Below are 12609 nucleotides of genomic sequence, written 5' to 3'. Positions count from 1 at the left end.
CCTAGGTGGGCTTCAAAGAGCTTAAGTTTTCTCAGGATACCTTCAACACAAGTTTTCAAAGAGACAGTAATGTCTTTAGTAATGCCTTTAACAATGTTTGTGAGTATAGCCGGGAGCTAAAAAACTCCTCCCCGAATTTCCGGACCGCCAATTGAGTGTTTGAGTCCATAGCTCTGACCTGAGTGAGGGTGCAATCAGTAGTTACTTGTCCAGATTTACTTGACCTTTTTTTCCCCTCTTTTTCCCTGTTACTCGACTGAACCCTTTTTAATGATACAACCACGGGGCGTAACTACCTTATTCACTCCTTCTGCTCCCCTTTCCAATATCTCATCATGTGTGGACCCATCCCCCCTTCAGGCCGTCTTGGTTATCAACACACTTGGCTCCAAGGGAACAGGGCTACTGGGACCGTAATTAGGTGCAGTTAGCCTCCCTGCGAGGTCAGGGGTCAGCCCCAGTTCAGTCTCCGCATTTTCAATCTCCTTGTTCAGGGCTCCCACAGCAGAAGTTAGATAGGATATGATAGAGGCAGAATTCCTTGGCATTTTGGCTTTAGCACACCCCTGATCCTTACTGCAAGGTTGTTTTCGCTTTCCCATAGTTGATGTTGAGGACTTTGGGGTTAGGGAGTAGCCCAGCCCAGCATCCTCCGGGCTTTGATGGGATTTGATGGCGCAGACGGGCCTGCCCTTGGCCCGGGTGCGGCCCAGGCGCGTCCCTGACATGCCCACGCGTGTCCCGTGCTGCGGTAGGTGGGAGTTGCTTTTATCACGCCTCCGGGTGCAGCGTCAGAGTGGCGTCGGGGCTGCTGGGAAATGGTGTCCAGCCGTTCCGCTTACGGCGTGTGGCAAAGACTGCTGGCCATTTCCCTCATGGCATATGTCGTGGTTTGAAAACTTTCCAGTGCCGCTTTTCTCCTCCCGATCTGCTCAATTTGGGGACCAGTTCCTCGGTAGATGACAGGTAATGAGACTGAGAGGCACATTGATGTCCATAAAACTTCTCTGGTTGAGTGGCGGGACAGGGATGAATCCCGCTTTGATTTCTTGCTTTTTTTTCTCTTTGACTCACAAGAGGACTCTGTCAAAAGAATGGTCTCGAGGGAAGAAACAGATCCGCAATCTTGACTTTGACTGAGAGTTGGTGTTTGGTGATGTGATGCATTGATTGATTGGGAATTTATACCGCGCAACTTAGCCCAAGGGCATCAAGGCGCACAAACTAAACAGATCGTCTCAAATTCACCAAGTACACATCTAAGAATACGCCTGACAGAAAAACAGTTTTCAATTCTTTGCGAAAACACGCCAGAGAGGGTAATCCCACCAATTCAGGTGGGAGAGAGTTCCAAAGCTTAGGAACTACGGTGACAAAGGCTTTCCCTCCCCATCTTGCTTTGGCAAATCTAGGGACTAATAGGAGATTTTTAGAAGATGACCGGAGGGTCCTGCAGGGAGAATAGGGATGAAGGAGGGACCTAATACTCTCTGAACCAGAGCCATAAACAGCCCCATGAGCAAGGCAAAGAAGCTTAAAGTGATCCTGGACTCGACAGGGAGCCAATGAAGAGATTTCCTGGCCAGGGTTGCAGAAGAGAGCCTAGGAAGATTGAGCACCATCCTGGCCGCAGCATTCTGCACCATCTGTAAGCGATGGACAAGGCTCTTATTCATGCCCACATACAGAGCGTTACAGTAGTCCAGTCTCGAGGAGACCAGAGCCACTGTAGCCTGTTTTCGGGCATCCGGAGAGAGGTAGGATGCGATCTTTCTGAGGATCCTGATGATACCACAACAGGTGGAGACCGTCCTGCTGACCTGACGGTCAAAGGAGAGAGAGGTATCAATCAGGACCCCCAGATTCTTGGCGGAATGTGAAGGAGTAGGACATTCACAAAGGGAGTCCGGCCACCAGTCATTAGACCAGATGTCTTGGCAGCCCCCAAAAATTAAGACCTCCGTCTTCTCCCCGTTGAGTTTTAGAAAATTTCGTATCATCCACTGGGAGACTGCCTCCATGCAGGTTCTGAAGTTGAGGGCAGATTCACTCACGGACTGTGTGAGGGATACCATGATGTGGGTGTCGTCGGCATACGACAACACCTCAAAACCATACGACCGCACTACCCTGGCAAGTGGCGCGACGTATATATTAAAAAGGGTAGGACTTATGGAAGATCCCCGGGGCACCCCACACTGCACTGGTTTGGGGGGGACAAAAAATCACCCAGCTTCACTCTTTGTTCCCTCTGAGGTAAGAAGGAAGTAAGAAGACTAAGGGCTGAGCCTCCAACTCCTATCTCCCTGAGCCTGGCAACCAGGACCAGGGGAGACAGGGTGTCGAATGCTGCAGTGAGGTCGAGTAGGACCAGAAGAGTAATCTGGTCCCTATCGACCCTCGAGCAGATATTGTTGACGACCACCGTGAGGGCAGATTCAGTACTATGGGCCCTTCGAAAGCCATGCTGCGAAATGTCCAGCAGGCCTGAATCATCCAAAGAGGTGGTAAGGTGGCGATTAAGATGGTCCTCAAGAATCTTGGCGGGGGCCGGAAGCAGGGAAATCGGCCGAAGGTTTTTCAGTACCCCGGGGTCAAGAGAGGCCTTCTTCAAGAGAGGCTTGGGAAATGCCTGTTTCTAGGCGAGGGGAAAGGTTCCCTCCGTAATTGCCAGATTCATCACCTCAAGAAGAGGGAGAATAACCACCTCCCTGCAGGCCTTCAGGATTTTAAGCGGACAAGGGTCCAGAGGGGAGCCTGATTTGATGTTGTCAAGGAGGCGGTTAATCTCATCGAGGGTGAGAAGCGGAAAGACAGACAGACTCGGCCCAGGTTCCGAAGCTTGGAGCCCTGCTACGAAAGCAGGACGGTGGAGAAGGAGCAGACTAGGCTCAGTTACAGGAGCCAGAGGCAATGCTGCGAGGGGGGAAAGGGGACAGGGAACCAGCTGATGATTAAGATGTTCTAGAGCATTATAAATGTCGGCAATTTTAGTGTGGAAGAAAGTGGAAATTTTAAGACAGAGCTCCTGTGTTTCAACAATAGGATCGATAGTCTTGGGGGCAGAGAGGGAGCCAATGATCTTAAAGAGATCTTTAGAGGATTTCAAGGAGGTGGTAAGATTAACATAGAAGGCCTTTTTTCCTCAATAACCGCTAATTTATATTCTTTTAAGAGATGTTTATGTTGTATCTTCTCAGTGGGGTCGAGATTGCCACGCCATAGCCTCTCTTGTCTTCTGCATCCCTGTCTCAATTGTCTAAGTTTATCAGAGACCCATGGCGCAGAAGGGCTCTTTCTAGCTGAGTAATGCTGTTTAGCGGGAGCTAAAGTATCTACAGCCTCCGTGATGATGTTAGAGAACTCCCCTACCGCAAAGTTAGTATCCTTATTTAAGGAGGCACCAAGTCTAGACAGAAATGGGGCTAGAGCTTCATTATTGATCTCCCTGAGATTTCTTTTAAGTCCCCATTTTTTGAAGTCCGATTGAGCAGGGGCTGTGCTGTGTATTATAAGCTCAATGGACACAGCCAAATGATCTGACCAGGCCAAGGGGATCGGGGTACCTGTCTTCAATCATCTGGAGTCATTAGAAAACACCCCATCCAACGTATGGCCTGCTGAGTGAGTAGGACTATCCACGAGTTGGGTCATGCCACATGCGTCCAGGGTTTCTACCAGGGATAGAGTATCTCTGGAGCTAAGATTTTCTAAATGGAAATTAAAATCCCCTAGCATAGTGAGATTGGGTCTATCGATGAAAGGTTCCACTAACTTCATCAGATCTTGACAGAAGGAACTTCTAGGGTCAGGGGGCCTATAGAATAGGATACCCGAAAAGGAAACTGTAGGAGTGAAGTAAATACAAAAATACATGGCCTCAAAAGAGTCTGAGGCAATGGAAAGGTGCTCAGTTCGGCAGATGAAAGAATCTTTATGCAGTATTCCCAACCCACCCCCTCTACGCCCAGACCTGTCCATCCTGGTCATGGTGTAACCCGAAGGAATTGCGTTTATAAGGTCAGGACCAGAGGATTCCGAGGCCCAGGTCTCGGTTATAAAAACCCAGGAAGGTTTCCTCAAGGAGACGAAATCCCTGAAGGCAATATTATTTTTAATGAGGGATCTTGCATTAATAAGGAAACCTACTTCGTTCACCACAGGGGAGGACCCACGGATCATAGATTCTAAAGGCATCTTTCTAATATTGGATATTCTCCGCGGAGAGGGGTTACATCTACTGCAGTTTGAATGGAGAATGGCCTCAGGGGCAAAAGTATGATGGCAAGCTTTCCTAGGGGGATTATATTTTAGTAGGATATGAGTGGTATAGTGATGACTTACTTGAGAGAGAGTGGAGCAAGAACCAACCCGCCTGGCCCCTGGCGGAGACTCAGCGCGGACGGGGGCAGACGGGCTTGACTTAGGCACGCGTCTGCTGCGCGCGTCCGCTCAGCGCGGAGAAAGTCATAGTGCCTGAAATAGGATTGGGCCTGAGTGTCGCGCCCCACGTGACCCTCAGAATCCAATGAGGGCAGGAACAGCAACTGTTTGCCGGCGCCCTCCACAGCAATCGGGAAATCCCATAGAGTTTTTCTCTGTCCTCCGAAGTCTAGGGGTTGTGCAACGACCCTAGACATCAGACGCAGACCTTGTGGGGGTCTGTTACTAACATCTGCTAGCGACAGTCCTTACTCGGCTTAAGCACTGTGGTTTTAGGTGGGGCCTGTTTTCCTGCACAATAAAGAAGAATCGTGAAAAAGAAGCAGTACGCTCCGAAACGACTAGAAGGACTTGGTTGTTGGATTAAATTCACGCTGAAAGAATTGCTGTGGCTCTGGGGTATTGTTTGTCAAAGAAGTTTTAAACAATACTTGGTTGGAATATATACATATATATATTTATATATATATATATATATATATGTATATATATATATATATATATATATATATATATATATATATATATATATATATATATATATATATAGTTCCTAGTTTCCCACTAGGCCCTGCGCATTGGAATAACATAAACAGTAGTATCGACGTAGAAGTGCGGATCTTCCAGGCCTCTAATGACTATGCTAAACTTAATTGGGTTTTTTACCAACTAGCTCAGAGGTCACTGGAAACTTTCTTCTCTGCATAGGAAGTGATCAGCTTCCCTGGCACAGACAAGAAGGGATTCAGTTTTCCAACAACCGTGCAACATGACAACTTTGCTCCTCAGATTAAGAGTCAATCTCTAGGGTCGTGTGAAACAATAGACATGTATTTCACTCAGTCAGGTTAGTGCAGTTTACTTTCACGAGATGTAGAGAATAGAGACACGGGCGTTTGTCAATAAAGGGTTAACATTTATTGAACAGTCTTTCTTCTCGTACAAGAGAAATGTATTGCCACAATTGCAAGACTTGTTATTATAAAAAGTACGTACAGTAAGATAAGTATTGCGAAATAATACTGTAAAAGCATTGATATGGTTTCTTAGCCATACAATGGTTAAAAGTAATAAAACATATATACATTCATATATACATTAGGCTAAAATACTCAACTGGTGCTTCTAACTAAGCCTACCCCAGTGTGCCTGACCTAAGCCTAACACGTGGAAGGGGAGTAAGTAAGTAGCTTTAAGTTAAGTTGGTTTTGCCAAGGTTTTCTTCAAGAATTCTCATCTAAGGGTTTAGTCAACACCATACCTCTGAATAGAATGATGGAGGTCTGGTATCTCCTTCAGGGGGAACTCGATATCCCAGTCACCCGCGAGGGCAGACTAGAAACGCTGGAGCTGGATTTCTCTGCACGAGAAAGGCAGCGTCTCTCTTCAGCGCATCGAGGAGGAGGAGGGGGGGGACAGCGTCCGCGGGCAGCTTGGTATCTGCTGGGCTCCCTGCAGAGGGACGGCTGTTCAGCTCCTAGTTACACCACACCATCGTTCGCGCTTTAGCAGCGATAATGGTATCAGCAGCTTCAGGTGACGGGCTGCAGGCTGCAGGAACGCATACATCATACAACAGCAATGGGACACCAGCACAGCATTTGCTTAAGGCATACTTGCCCCCCGCGCCGCACGGCCACCAGCTGCTGCGTGTGCCCCTTGCCTGCCCTCTGCCTCGCTGCTGCCTCGTTTTGCCGATTGCCGGCGGGCGCCGCTGCGGTTGTTTTTGCCCTTGTTTTGTCCAACATTTGTGTCTGTTTGATATAACTTTGGTTTTCTCCTTGTTTTCCTTGTTTTGTCGTGAATTTGTGCCCGTTCTGTATAAATTTTATTTCCCCCGTGTTGTGGTTTCCTTCCTTGTTGTCCGCCTACCTCGCCGCCCTCCGCCCTCCCTTCCCGCCACCGCCGCTTTTCCCCGCCCCTTTTTCTATTCTGTACCCTCCCCGCTCCCGCCTCCCAGCTGCTCCGCCCACCCGCGCACTTGGCCTTAAATGGCGACCGTGCGACGCAGGTGAGTGTGACCCACTTGTGGGACACCCCCGCGCCGCACGGCCACCAGCTGCTGCGTGTGCCCCTTGCCTGCCCTCTGCCTCGCTGCTGCCTCGTTTTGCCGATTGCCGGCGGGCGCCGCTGCGGTTGTTTTTGCCCTTGTTTTGTCCAACATTTGTGCCTGTTTGATATAACTTTGGTTTTCTCCTTGTTTTCCTTGTTTTGTCGTGAATTTGTGCCCGTTCTGTATAAATTTTATTTCCCCCGTGTTGTGGTTTCCTTCCTTGTTGTCCGCCTACCTCGCCGCCCTCCGCCCTCCCTTCCCGCCACCGCCGCTTTTCCCCGCCCCTTTTTCTATTCTGTACCCTCCCCGCTCCCGCCTCCCAGCTGCTCCGCCCACCCGCGCACTTCGCCTTAAATGGCGACCGTGCGAACGCGCAGCGGTCACGCGCAGCGGGCGCGCCGATTGTGCGCCGAAGGCGCGCCAAAGGTAAGCCCGTCTACGCCCGTCCGCGACTGGACCGCGCCCAGTGCCAGGACCCCTGGACCTCGAAGACCCCGACCGACCCGCCTGACGTACTCCGCCGCCACCCTCACCGCTCTCAACACCGGCCGACTCCCAGAATGCCATCAAGCCACTCCACGACGTACCCACGGACCTTTCAGCTGCCACGCCTGCAAGTTCACCTGCATCCGGACCAGCCTCGCACCAGCACCCACCAAGCCGAACACCAGCAGCACCCACCTCAAGTGCATCCTACTCAACACCCGCTCCGTCCACAGACATGCCATCGAACTCTGGAACCTCCTCGACACCACAGCTCCAGACGTTGCCTTCCTCACGGAGACCTGGATGAACGCCTCTTCAGCTCCCGACATCGCCATCGCCATCCCAGAGGGCTACAAGATCGTCCGGAGGGACCGAAACGCCAACCAGATGGGAGGAGGCATCGCCATCATCCACAGGAGCACCATCCGTCTCACGACCAGCACCGACAACTCCCTGACCACCGCCGAACACCTGCATTTCCAGATCCACACCAACCCGAACACCACCCTCAGAGGCACCCTGATCTACCGACCCCCTGGACCACGCACACAATTCAGCGAGGACATCGCCGACTTCGTCAGCCCACATGCCCTCCCCTCCGCTGACTACATCCTCCTGGGAGACCTCAACTTCCATCTGGAGAACAACAACGACCGCAACACCAGCACCCTGCTCGACAACCTCGCCAACCTGGGACTCAAGCAACTGGTGTCCACCCCCACCCACCTCGCCGGACACACACTCGACGCTGTCTTCTCATCCAGCAAGGACATCGACTTCAGCCACGCCACAGAGCTTCAATGGACGGACCACAGCTGCGTCCACTTCACCTTCAAGAAAACAACGACCCACCACCACCAGCAACAGCCCGCCCGCAGAAGCTGGAACAAGATCACAGCAGACCAGCTCGCCACCTCCCTGAGCCAGCACCCTCCTGCCAGCTCAGCGAACCCCAGCCAGGCCGCCGACAACCTCACGAAGTGGATCAGCAACTGCGCGGACGAACTCGCCCCACTGAGGACCCCGCCCAGCAGACCCGGCAGCAAGAAAGCCCCATGGTTCACCGACGAACTCAAGAGCTCCAAGAAGAACTGCCGAGCCCTCGAGAAAGTCTGGAGAAGGGAACCGACACCGGACAACAGGACCTCCTTCAAACTTGCCACCCGGAAACACCACCAGCTGATCCGCGCCGCCAAGAAAACAGCATTCAAGGACCGGTTGGACAACAACGCACACAACTGCAAGGAACTCTTCAACATCGTCAAAGAGCTTTCCAACCCCAGCGCAGGAAACAACGACATCACCCCATCGCAAGACCTCTGCAACTCCCTGGCTTCATACTTCCACAACAAGATCGCGGACATACACAACAGCTTCAACAACCAACCAACGCACACCATGACCGAACAACCACCCCCCACCACCACCCTCCACGCCTGGACCCCGATCAGCACCGAAGACACCATCCGCACGATGAACTCCATCCACTCCGGATCACCGACCGACCCCTGCCCTCACCACGTCTTCAACAAGGCCGACGCTGTCATCGCACCCCACCTGCGAGACATCATCAACACATCCTTCGACACCACCATCTTCCCCGAGAGCTGGAAACACGCCGAACTCAGCGCTCTACTCAAGAAACCAACAGCGGACCCCACCGACCTCAAGAATTACCGCCCCATCTCGCTCCTCCCGTTTCCAGCCAAAGTCATCGAGAAGACCGTCAACAAGCAGATAGCCGCTTTCCTCGAGACGAACGGATCCCTCGACCCCTCACAGTCCGGCTTCCGAGCCAACCACAGCACCGAGACCGCCCTCATCGCCGCCACCGATGACATCCGAGCCCTGATGGACAACGGAGAAACAGCGGCCCTCATCCTCCTGGACCTCTCCGCGGCATTCGACACGGTCTGCCACCGCACTCTAGTACGGCGCCTCAGCAACGTCGGAATCCAGGACAAGGCGCTGGAATGGATCATCTCCTTCCTCGACGGGAGAACACAGAGAGTCCGCCTACCACCGTACAAGTCAGAGGCCACCGAAGTCATCTGCGGCGTCCCCCAAGGATCATCTCTGAGCCCCACACTCTTCAACGTCTACATGAGCCCCCTCGCGGCCATCGTACGCAAACACAACCTCAGCATAATCTCCTACGCCGACGACACCCAGCTGATCCTCTCCCTGACCAACGACCCCGCCGCCGCCAGAGCCAACCTGCACGAAGGGATGAAAGAGGTAGCCGAGTGGATGACGACCAGCCGCCTGAAACTGAACTCGGACAAGACGGAGGTCCTCATCCTGGGCTCCTCTCCCTCCGCCTGGGACGACTCCTGGTGGCCTCCCGCCCTGGGCACCGCACCCAAACCGACAGACCATGCACGCAACCTGGGCTTCATCCTGGACTCCTCCCTCTCCATGACCAGGCAAGTCAACAACGTCTCCTCAGCATGCTTCAACATCCTACGCATGCTACGGAAGATCTTCTGGTGGATCCCCACCGAGACCAGGAAGACCGTCACCCAGGCCCTCGTCACCAGCCGACTGGACTACGGCAACGCCCTCTACGCCGGTACCACCGCCAAGCTCCAGAAGAGACTCCAGCGGATCCAGAACGCCTCAGCCAGACTCATCCTCGACATCCCACGAACCAGCCACATCTCCGGACATCTGAGAGACCTTCACTGGCTCCCCGTCAACAAAAGAATCACCTTCCGCCTCCTCACCCACGCACACAAAGCCCTACACGACCAAGGCCCGAGCTACCTCAACAGCCGAGTCAACTTCTACGCTCCCAAACGCCACCTCCGATCAGCCAACCACGCCCTCGCCGCCGTCCCCCGCATCCGAAGAGCGACTACAGGAGGAAGGTCCTTCTCCTACCTGGCCGCCAAGACCTGGAACTCCCTCCCGACCGACCTGCGCCTGACCCAAGACCACCTCTCCTTCAGGAAGAAGCTGAAGACCTGGCTGTTCGAGCAGTAGCGGCTCCCCCCCCCCAGCGCCTTGAGACCCTACGGGTATGTAGCGCGCTTTATAAGTGTCACTGATTGATTGATTGAAGGCAACGTTGGTAATATTTATACCTGACAGGTGCCTGGTTTGACGTAAGTTTGCTGGACATAAGACGTCAATTAAAGATGTCACTAGGAAGTGATAGCTAACAGTTGCTCATTAGAGTTCCATTACTAATCAAAACACAGCAAGCGGGGATTTCCAGGTTTGCTGAGTTTTTATCTTGTTGAAGAACTCGGAGTGTTAATCTAGGAATATCAGATAGTGACTTCTGCTCTGTCATTGCACTAATTGGTTGCAAAGGAAGTGGCAGAAAACTATTCTGGAATGTGGCTCTGTTCGTGTGAGGCCAGAGATGACTTTCTGAATATCGCACTTGAACGGTTATGCCAATATAGGGAATAAATGGATTTATAGCCGAATAGGGGCATAAGGTCGCAGTATCGATCAGGAACCTAGATAAACACGCAACACCCACTCCACGTTTTCATGTCCATCAAATTACTAAAACTAGAGCAATAAGATGCATGTGTAACATTGCCCACCCCAAAATACATAAATGCATTTGAAATAGGCGTATTTGTCATACGTGAAAATTTAGGTACTGTACGTTTTTGAAGCATAGAAATCATTCAAAAATTAATGCATATGGAATCAATGAACGATTATGCAAAAAGAATTACACATGAAATATCTCTGAAACAGAAGAAGGGCGAGATAAATCATCACATAAAAATGCATTGCAATAAATGTGTGCTAGAGGCTGATGTAAGTTGTTATGTCTCTAGATGTGTTTTTGAAATTAGAAGTGTGAAGCTTCTGTTCTCTAAGAATAGTTTTTACCTTAAGCAAAGAATTGTTCATGCCAAAAAAGGTTAATATTAAAAAATGTCCAATTCAAAAGAATTAATGCTTGAATGGGGAAATAGAGTTCCAACGCTTTTGCAGTTTTTGTTGATCAAAACTGAAGGCCGAATTCAGAGTTCATGGGAACGCTGTGTGTCGGAAAGCTTCTCCAAAGTTATTATTTCTGTTCGGGTGAGAACATCATATCAGACAGGCTCTCAAAGAATTGGTCTACAAAATCAGGCGACAGTTCAACCAAATTCGATAGTGCTGTAACTTGGCAGGTGTGAGAATGATTGCTGTCATCATAGTCGGGTTCAGCAATGCTCACAGATGGTCGTACCTGGGTGATGCTGCTTTTGTCACTCGCTCCACTGTTACCACCTAGTCGTAGTACAGGAGTCTCAACGAATGCCGTCATCAGGATTGGTAGCCGCTGGGGACAACACAATGCGTGAGCCGTTATTGGACTGAGCAAAGTATCGACGTCCATTGGTACTGCTGATGGAAGTGAAAGACAGATGTCCAACACGCATTCATCTCCGCATAGCATACATCGAAGTACCGTTAAGATACAGTTCTGCCATATAGGTCTGAATGAAAGGAACCAGGTCATGTTTAGATCTCTCAGCCTGGCCAATCCAAGGACGTTAGTTATCCTGTCCCGGTAGCGCATTGCTAGGATTGTCTCTTCCATTCCCATGGGAGCTATGTCTGAGCTTTGGCTTGCCATAACGAAGCAGGATGGACAAAAATAAAATCCCTGCTACAAGTCCCAATAATAAGGGTATGCCGCCAAAAACAGAGTGGACAAAAATTAGGAACGATTCCCAAAATTGCTTGAAAAGGTGTTAGCAGTCCCGTAAAAATCGTCTTAAATATGCCTGGGATGCCTGTGGCACTAGACATGTTAAGGAGTTGGCTGAGCATTTCTACGAAATGCACGGGGCAATTTGTTGATAAAAGTTCATGAACTTCAGTAGCTGTCCTTGCAACTAGATCATACGTCTCTTTTGATGACGTTATGGGCACTGTTGTCTGCAAAAGCACAGACTTCATTTTGCTTAAAGTATCAATTCGTATAGAATAGAGATTCAGACGAGGCCAGATGGGAGTCACTGTGTCTGCAGGCCCACTCGGGAACAATGCCTGCATACAGCATTTGACCATGGATGTTACGCTTACTAGATAACTTTTCCCTGGCACTAGGCCACAACATCTGTGATCCGTTCTAAGAATGTAACTCCCGTTTGCAAGTTGCATAAAGAAGGGCTCTATCTGAGTTGCAGGTGTGACTAGCTGGTGGCATGAAAGGTTGTTAGAATTTCCATCACATGCTCCGTGTAAATTAATACCCTGACACAAAAGTATACCGCTTAGTGAATGTTTACAATTTTCACCACTAAGAAATACATTTTTGTCGCTGTCACTATAGCAAGAATGTGTTTATCGTAATTTCCATTCTGATTTTACATATCCTTTACCCAATTGTTCATACTGGCCAGTAGGTATGTATTCAAGGCAATTTTTAAATTGGAAAGTTGTTATCGGAATAGTGATAATTCCGTGTATTATCCATTCAATGACAGGACTCTCTGACATTGTCAATGGTAATCTCTCAAGTTTTTCGATGCTCAGGATTGTATAGTCTGCTCCTTTCTGTGCCAAACTGATCTGTTTATCAGTAAGGTTAAAAATGGAAAATAATGAAGTTGTGTTGATTAAACGCCAAGGCACATAGCCTTAACGAAGATTTTGCAGCGTCC

The 12609-nt window shown here is 50.3% G+C and overlaps 1 protein-coding gene across 1 annotated transcript in view; it reads right to left on the bottom strand.

Moving 5' to 3' along the window:
• Positions 1 to 12609, bottom strand: part of LOC147709413 (xanthine dehydrogenase/oxidase-like) — a 1362843-nt gene that overhangs the window by 617013 nt on the left and 733221 nt on the right. The window lies entirely within an intron of this gene.

This window comes from Lissotriton vulgaris, chromosome 6 (genome assembly GCF_964263255.1).
Source record: "Lissotriton vulgaris chromosome 6, aLisVul1.2, whole genome shotgun sequence".
NCBI lineage: Eukaryota > Metazoa > Chordata > Amphibia > Caudata > Salamandridae > Lissotriton > Lissotriton vulgaris.
This window is presented reverse-complemented; position numbering and strand designations above follow the sequence as displayed.